Below are 7,596 nucleotides of genomic sequence, written 5' to 3' on the forward strand. Positions count from 1 at the left end.
ATGCTAAAGTTACTAGCAAAAATAGGGCTGTTAAAAATGTCTTGGTAGTCTCAATGACTAGATAACATCCTAATGTTGGGTTATTTTTTTAATTAAATGGTGCACTGGGAATTTCAGATGAGCAACTCTGAACTCTGGTTTGTGGAGAAGCTGGCTGTAACTCTTCATTATGTGATAGTTTGAAGGGAACATACTTTCTGCAAAGAAAGGGGTTTGGACTACGTGGTCTTTGAAGGTCCCTTCCAACTCAAACCATTCAGTGGTTCTATGATCAGTCTTGTTTTCTGGGTAATCTATCAGAATCTTTGAACATGTTGACAAACAGCAGGAGGTGGAGAATCAACTAATCTTTATTTGGATGCTTTAAAAGTTTTTTATCAAGTCCTCCCAAGAAACTATTCAACACATATGCTTCTACTGAGAAGTATCACAGAGGCCTTCTTTGGTTGCAGACAATGTTGATCACTTGGGCAGCACAAGGCAGACAAAAGTCTATCAAAGGCTTCCAGGTCTGCATCTTGAGTAGATCTTCAGCCTTTAAGCAAATGAGTTTCCTCTGGAAAAACACTGACTCATTAAAACCAAAGTTGCCCAGTGGAGAAGGGTTGATTTTCATTGAACTTTTCTACTGAAGGTGTGTAGGTCCATCCTGCAAAGTCTGTATGACCAAAGAGGAGAAACAAGCCCAGAATACTGGGCAGCATGGCATCTAGATTTCTCCTGTGATGCGAGACACCCAGTTCAAACTCCTGCCCCAAGCTTGACTTGAAGGTCTGACAGATATCAGAGCATGCCTCAGCAACTAATGCTGTGGATATGTTCCATTTCCTTTTGTTTTTACCAAGAAAAACCTAAAAGGTTTTGTGTTTGACGCTGGGCAGAAAGGGAAGGAGCAGGGAGAGAGGTCTGGTCAAAGTTTTCCAGGTCTCGCCCAGCTCTGTTCTTCAGGGAGGGTTGTCCAGGTGTGTGCGTGTGTGTGCAGACCTGTGCTTACCTCTTCCCAAGCCACCCATCGCTAACTTGTGTGAGCTAGAACAACCCTTTGCTGCTCTAGCTTAGGTTTAGGCTTCTTAAAAGTCTAGAAGTCATGGCAAATATCCTTGCTTCTCCCACCTTCCCTGTCTTCAGTAGATCATGGTACCAAAGCGTGAGTGCTTTGATCAACATCGGGTTTTGCAATAGGAGCAGGTTAACTGAAGGCACGTCAAGGCTTTCGTTGAGAGTGGTGTTTAAATGTAGGAATTGGCAATGGGAAGAGCAGACTGGTTGGTTTATTCTAGAGAAGTGACCTCAGCCTGGCCAGGACTGGAAATCTCAGAAGAGCATGGTGAGGCGTGGTGCTGCGAGCACACAGCAGTGGGGACTGACCCTGGGAAACGCAAGGCAGTGGGCAGGGTAAAAAAAGCAATTTTTAATGTTCCAACAATATTGCGGGGCTTTAAGTGATTTGCTTGTTCAGGACGAATTGCTGATTCTGGGTAGCAAAAGCAAATGAAGTGAAGGTGTACAGACTGCTGCAGAAGATAACTGCGTATGACGGATGGAGGTGCTGAGGTCTGCGAGGCTGCTGGGTGCGAGCTCTCCTCTAGCACAGCCTGTTAGACCCCCGCGGTGCCCCTGGGCTGTTTGCCCTTGGTAGTCTGGTGGTAGCCACTGGCACAACCGTTGTCCCCTCCCGCTAGAAATACTAATTTCATTAGATTGCTCACTTCTAGTTAAATTATACCAGCTGACTTTGAAGTACTTAATATAAAAACGTCGTGGTATGCTTGCATGACAGTTATTTGATGTAAGAAAAAAAAATCTCTTGTGCTCTCTTTAGGAATCTGGGCTTTGAGTTTCCTTGGGGAGTGTTGTACCCAACTGCACGGGATCAGGCCCATCTCTTTTCAAAAATGGATTTCACATCTGAGGTTAGAAATGTTCTAGAAGACAAATCAGAAGCTAAAGTTGTCTGTTACAGTCTCAGATGATAATAGTGACTTGTGCTAAAGGGTCTGTCCACATAGAAAACTGCACGGCTGCTTCTGTTTTAACTGCTGTCAGAGGTCTGGCGTTTTGGTAACAGTCTTTTTTTCTAAATGTACTGAGTATGGTTGCCTTTAAATCCGGTTAGGTACCGATAATTATTGGTGGTATTCTGTAAATTAGCTCTATACTAGCATTCACATTAGACTAGGCTTAATATTTGTGAGTGTCAAAGACGACTTGAAAAAGGAAAATCAATTTATACCCTTTTAATGTGGTTCTACCCCGTACAGGGGGTTGTCTGTAGAAGTACCAGGAGTGCTACAACTGCCTTCCCCCTTTTACCTGCTGTGATTCTCTGCAGGAGGACATCCAGATTTAAATCCATTTTTCCATCCTTTGGAGACACCGAGATGTTATCGCGGTGATGTCCATGGAAATACCTACATAAACCAGACTGTAATGCAGAGAGAACACATCTTTTCCATTTTTTTTTCTTTTGCTGACAATCAAGCCTCCAAGCTTTTTTTATTTTTAAATGTAAAACAGTTAAATTGTTTGAGCAAAACTCAGTTCCCTCATCTGTCCAGTGCAACACCCTCTGATAACATAGGTCTGTTCAGGCTGGTTTATTTGTGCTCTTCCAGAAAAGGCAGACGGGACTGGAGTTACTAATGCCTACGGCAAGGGAGGGCAATCCTTGTTTTCAAGACAAAACCCACCCAGGCCCTTTTCAGACCCCCGCAGCACACCACAAGGGTATAAATACGTGCTTTTTCTTTTCCAGGTGATCTTTAAGGCCAGGTAGCAGCAGGCAGGGTCAGTCTGTCCGGGCGGACGGGACGGGGGTCCTGCCCTGCAGACTTGCCCTGCTTCAGCCTCAAACCTGACAGTTTTTAGGCTAGGCTTTTGTCCTCCGAGCAGAGCTCAGCCGCAGCACAGCCAGCCCTGGGGGGTGCTGGTGCCGTTCAGCATCCGCGCTGTTTCGCGCTCCTCGCATCTTTGCGGGTGCGAGACCCCCCGCATCTCCGCGGAGCTGCCACACATCGCCCAGCTGCTCGGTGTGCATGCAGGGAGCTGCCTGGGGTTGGCTTTCACTGCCTCCTCAATTTGCATCCCCAGGGCAGAAAAATTAGGACTTTCTCAGTTAAAGAAAAAGCAAAAAGTGAAGTGTTTCCCTGCAGTAATGATGGCCATTCACCACCTGACCGCCGGTTTGGTTTGCTGGGTTTGAGCCATCTTGACCTCATGTTTGCAAATATTATCGGTAATGCAATGCTCTATGTACAAATGTCTGTGTGGCTCGTGTATGTTTCTGTGGTTCAAGTCAGCCGCAGACTTCTGGAATTTCATTGTACTTTGGTTAAATGTTGGACTTTTAACTCTTCTGCTGTATGGCTTTTTGATTTCTCTTGTCCAATGTGGACCATCTCTATTTTTGGAAATAAATAAGTATGTAAATAAAATGAATGGGTTTATGCCACTTACAAGAAAATGCTTTATTTAAAAGATACACTGAGTCTTGTATATTTTATGGTATCTCAGGGAGCGGTCAAGGCTCAGGCACCGGCAGCCTTGGTGATGAGATACCATATTATGTACAAATTCATTTCCAAGTGGTTTCAGAAGAAGACTTTCCATCTCCTGAGCCAGACCCCCCGTAGGACCAGCCTTGCAGAGAAGTATGGGGGGGGAAATCCAGAAAAGAAACGCGTGGCTTAAGGGGAGTAAAGGAAAGAAACACGACTTTCCTCTCAACACAAGGCTTCTGGTTTGAGGTGTCCAGGTGCCAAAGATGCCGCCGAGTGTAGGGATGCCATGGGGCAGTTCTGGGCTCCTGCCCAGGAGCACGTGGAGATCAGGAGCACAATGACTTCTTTTTTTTTTTTTTTTTTTTAAACTTCTCCATATAAACCAATATTTACCAGTAATCCTGTGTTTCTGTTTTTGTTTTTTGGCAGACTTTTACCAGTAAATATCGGTTTATTCCTGAAACCAGAAGCCCTAAACATACCTTTGTTTATAAGGTCAGTTGTCATTTTGTCTCTCTCATTCCCCACTCCCCCCCAGTACAACCTGGCAGGTGATTGAAAGGTACCGAGTTTTCTTTCTAGTTTTCCTGCTCTGCATCTCTGGGAACTGGAGCCCGCAGGACCTAGAGCCTTCTGTTGGTAATGTAGACCTGAGTTTACAGATTATTCTTTTACCATTTTAAAGCCTGCTTTTAAGGACAGAGGTGTTCCTGGCTGCCCGCTGCGGGAATGGGTAGAAACCCCTGCGAATGCGTAGCTCGCTTTACCTCTCCGAAGCCCGCGGGTTGGTCTCTCACCAGCATCTTCAGGCTTGGGGCTGAGAAAATCATTTATCCCAAAATATACACTCAAAAATGCCTTTTCTGTTTTATGGTGAGCAGGACTGGGGGAGGGAAGGGCGGGAAAGGAATTTGAAATTTTTTTTTTCCCCCATTTTTTTCTAATTTACTACTAGAAAGCAAATGTGACGGGGAGGAGGGAGAGAATTTGAAAGTTGCCCTTCCTAAACTCACTGTAAACTCTTCCTCCAAGGCTGGGAGAAGGGGTAAGTGGAAGGTCTGATCCTTAAAAGGACATTGCTGGGTGTCTGGGACCCCAAATGCAGCTGGCACTTTTTAATGGCAGGAATTGCTTTAGGTCATTTTTTTTGAGTTTTGGTTTATACCAAGACAAATCCACTTGGGAGCATTGAAGCCTCCCTTTTTTTTCTGCAAGTGTTTGTGACCCAAACACAACGGAGTGATGCTAATACTCAAAAAACAGAGAAGCCGGCGAGGAATAGAAAATGAGTTGACTGCATGGTCACAGCCAATTTTTTTCTCCCAAGCAAAGAAAATGAAAAAAAAACAAAAAAAAAAAACAAACCCAAACCAGCCCCAGCCCCTCCCCAAAAAACGCAGCCTCCCAAAAAATCAAGCAGAAGAGGATCTCAAAAGCCTGGTTTGGCTTTATCATACATGGTTAGCGAGAGTGTTTTTGGCATAGCTGCAACCTAACTATGTCCCTTTAAGGAGCACCAGTGGCTAATTCCCTCCTAATGAACCCAAAAGCTGAGGTTTTTGCAGTTTTTGAGTGCAGATGGAAGCTCCTGCAGCCTTAGTTGGAGTCCAGAATGAGGGGAGCCCTTCCAGCTGTGCACTTTGAGCTGAAAACTACCTTTCCTCCCCTTTTGCAGCCTGGGTGGTTCTGAGTGCTGGCAGTTCTGTAATACAACTTTAATCTGAGCAATTGAGGCTGGTCCTACCTTATCTTCAGACGCCTTGCGGAGGACTCCTGTTGCCAGTTTGGTACTCAAAATCTACGCCCCACCATCAGAAGTCACTTTTTTTTTTTTTCCCCAAAGGCAGTGATAGATTACCCTCTGTAGCTCTAATGGAAAAATGATAATTGCAATGCAACTTTATAATAAATTGTTCATATATTCATAATTCTGTTGCAATCCAAATTGGAGAAGAGATCTGTTAAAGGTATATATTAGTCTAGATTTTTTCTTATTGTAAATACTGTAATTTTATAACACTGTCAATATTTTATTAACTTAGAAATATTTAACAGAGTTTAATCTATGGTAGTTGATTTATTTATAGGTTTATGTTGCAGCCAATATTGCATTACATTCTAATGTAAGATTAACTTTCAGCATGTAAACATTGATTTAATATATCATTGGAAAGACTAAGAGAGAAAATTCTTGCTCTTAGTCTGTAATATTTATCCCCCAATTCCCAGTCTGGAATTATTTAACGAAATATTTGGATGTTTCAAGAGCTCATGAATCTAACAACTGCAGTTGGATTTGAAAACTTTAATTTTGAACTGTACCTGGCTCTTTCACCCTGTGACAAGTTTGCCTCAATATCTAATCTATATCGTATGGAAGTCTTTATTTTGAGCAAAGGGACACTGTCAGATCAATTTTTGACTCTTGTTTTAAGGGGAGGAGGTGGGGGGGGAAGCAAAACTCACCCTCTGTGCATATGTGTTAATTCCTTTTTAATCCCAAGGGGGAAAAAAGGCTTTCTTGTGGGTGTGGGTATTTGGCTGGCGGCGTTCCCGCAGCAGTTTGCATCCCCGCAGCTGGGGCTGGTGGTGGGGATCCGGCCGCTGCAGAGCCTGTGCGGTGCTAGCCAGGGGCAAGATGCCCGGCGGTGCTGCCGTAGTCTCACCGACCCTGGCACCGGCTGCAGTCGGTGAGATGGGTAAAAGTGCACAAGGTGTAAAACTCGCCAATTTTTGACCAAAGTTTTTGTTTTTTGTTTTTTGGTTTTTTTAATCTCTCTCTCTCTTTTAGCCTGATGGTGTCCCTTTAACAGCATAAAGATGTTCACGTTCTCTGCAAAACCATTAGAAGTTATTTTAAGACGGGAGAATTGGTCTGTAATATGTTTGCAACGTAACTTGCATAAAAATACACGAAGGGTTTTCATGGGAGTTGGTATTTTTTGAGTGTAAAAGTTAATCTTTATTAGAGATGTGCCAATCTATACTGCTTTATTGTAGTGTTGTTACACTTAGGCATTTCAGTTCACTTACAAATATATACTGTAACAGTATACTTTGTACAGATTTATTTAAAATTTATTTGAAAACTGAAATAAAGTAGGCAGAAAATAAAGATATTTATTTTTCATTTGACTATGTAAGAAGGTATCATTCTTTTGGTTTTAGTGCACTGGTGTACCAAGCCTCAGAACCACTGCTTTCTCCAGCTCATAGGATGCTTTTCCAAGCCTGTGGATACGTGTATGTGTACTGCTGTGTTGATAAGTAAATACCAACGATGGAGTGCGTTGCTTTTATACATCCCAAAGAGAAGTTCTCCACTGTTCATTTTCTGTTTTCTGACCGAAAAGGCGTGTGTTTGTGAACAGTGTTCACGCAAGTTCTGCCATCCCACTCTCACATCAGCTTGTCCCAATGCCAGGATGGGAGGATTTGCCTGCGTACCTTCCCCAAAACACCCCGGTCCACAGTGGCATCATCAGGGAGCAGTTCAGACGTGTGTCCTTTGGGCTTTGTGTAAAGCAAATACAGAACAAGAAAAATCAAGATGTTAAATCCATTAGAAAACAAATTCCTTATTGTACAGTAATATGGAGATCTCTAGTCAGCCTGACATTAATAATAGATTCTTATTTTTTGAATGATCTATTTAAAAGAACAGCAAGCATTGTATTTGCTAGTAAATCTGAAGTGTTTACATGGAATTACTAAATAAATTATTTGATCTAAGATGGCTCTCATCAGTGCTGATTTTTAACGCTGGACATTAACTTTGGCAGTTGCTTTTTGAGTTCGTGCTGTTCTTTAAAATCTTCTGAAGAAGGTTTTTTCGATGCATCCTTGCGTTTTAAATTAGGTTCCGAGGAAGACACAAAGCATGCCTCTCCCTGTGAGGTCTGACAAGAGTGCTAGCTAACGTTTTCCAATCCCCTCCACATCATGAGGCTGCCCTTTCACATCCCAAACAACCCGTGACGCTCCTGAGACAGAGCAGGGTGCTCTGAACCGAAAGCCCTGCAGCAAATGGTGCTACTTAGTTGCAGTTCTTGCCGCTCTGAGTCCTGGTGCATGTGTAGATATATATATATATATA

The 7,596-nt window shown here is 43.2% G+C and overlaps 1 long non-coding RNA gene across 1 annotated transcript; it reads left to right on the forward strand.

The window, feature by feature from the left end:
- The first annotated feature begins 3,929 nt into the window (after positions 1–3,929).
- On the forward strand, positions 3,930–5,932 carry LOC104470917. Its single transcript, XR_727642.1, has 3 exons — positions 3,930–3,995; positions 4,083–4,139; positions 5,176–5,932. It is a non-coding gene; the product is annotated as an uncharacterized LOC104470917 (long non-coding RNA).
- The last annotated feature ends 1,664 nt before the right edge of the window (positions 5,933–7,596 follow it).

The sequence above is a fragment of the Pterocles gutturalis genome, unplaced genomic scaffold, assembly GCF_000699245.1.
Source record: "Pterocles gutturalis isolate BGI_N339 unplaced genomic scaffold, ASM69924v1 scaffold41805, whole genome shotgun sequence".
Taxonomy (NCBI): Eukaryota; Metazoa; Chordata; class Aves; order Pterocliformes; family Pteroclidae; genus Pterocles; species Pterocles gutturalis.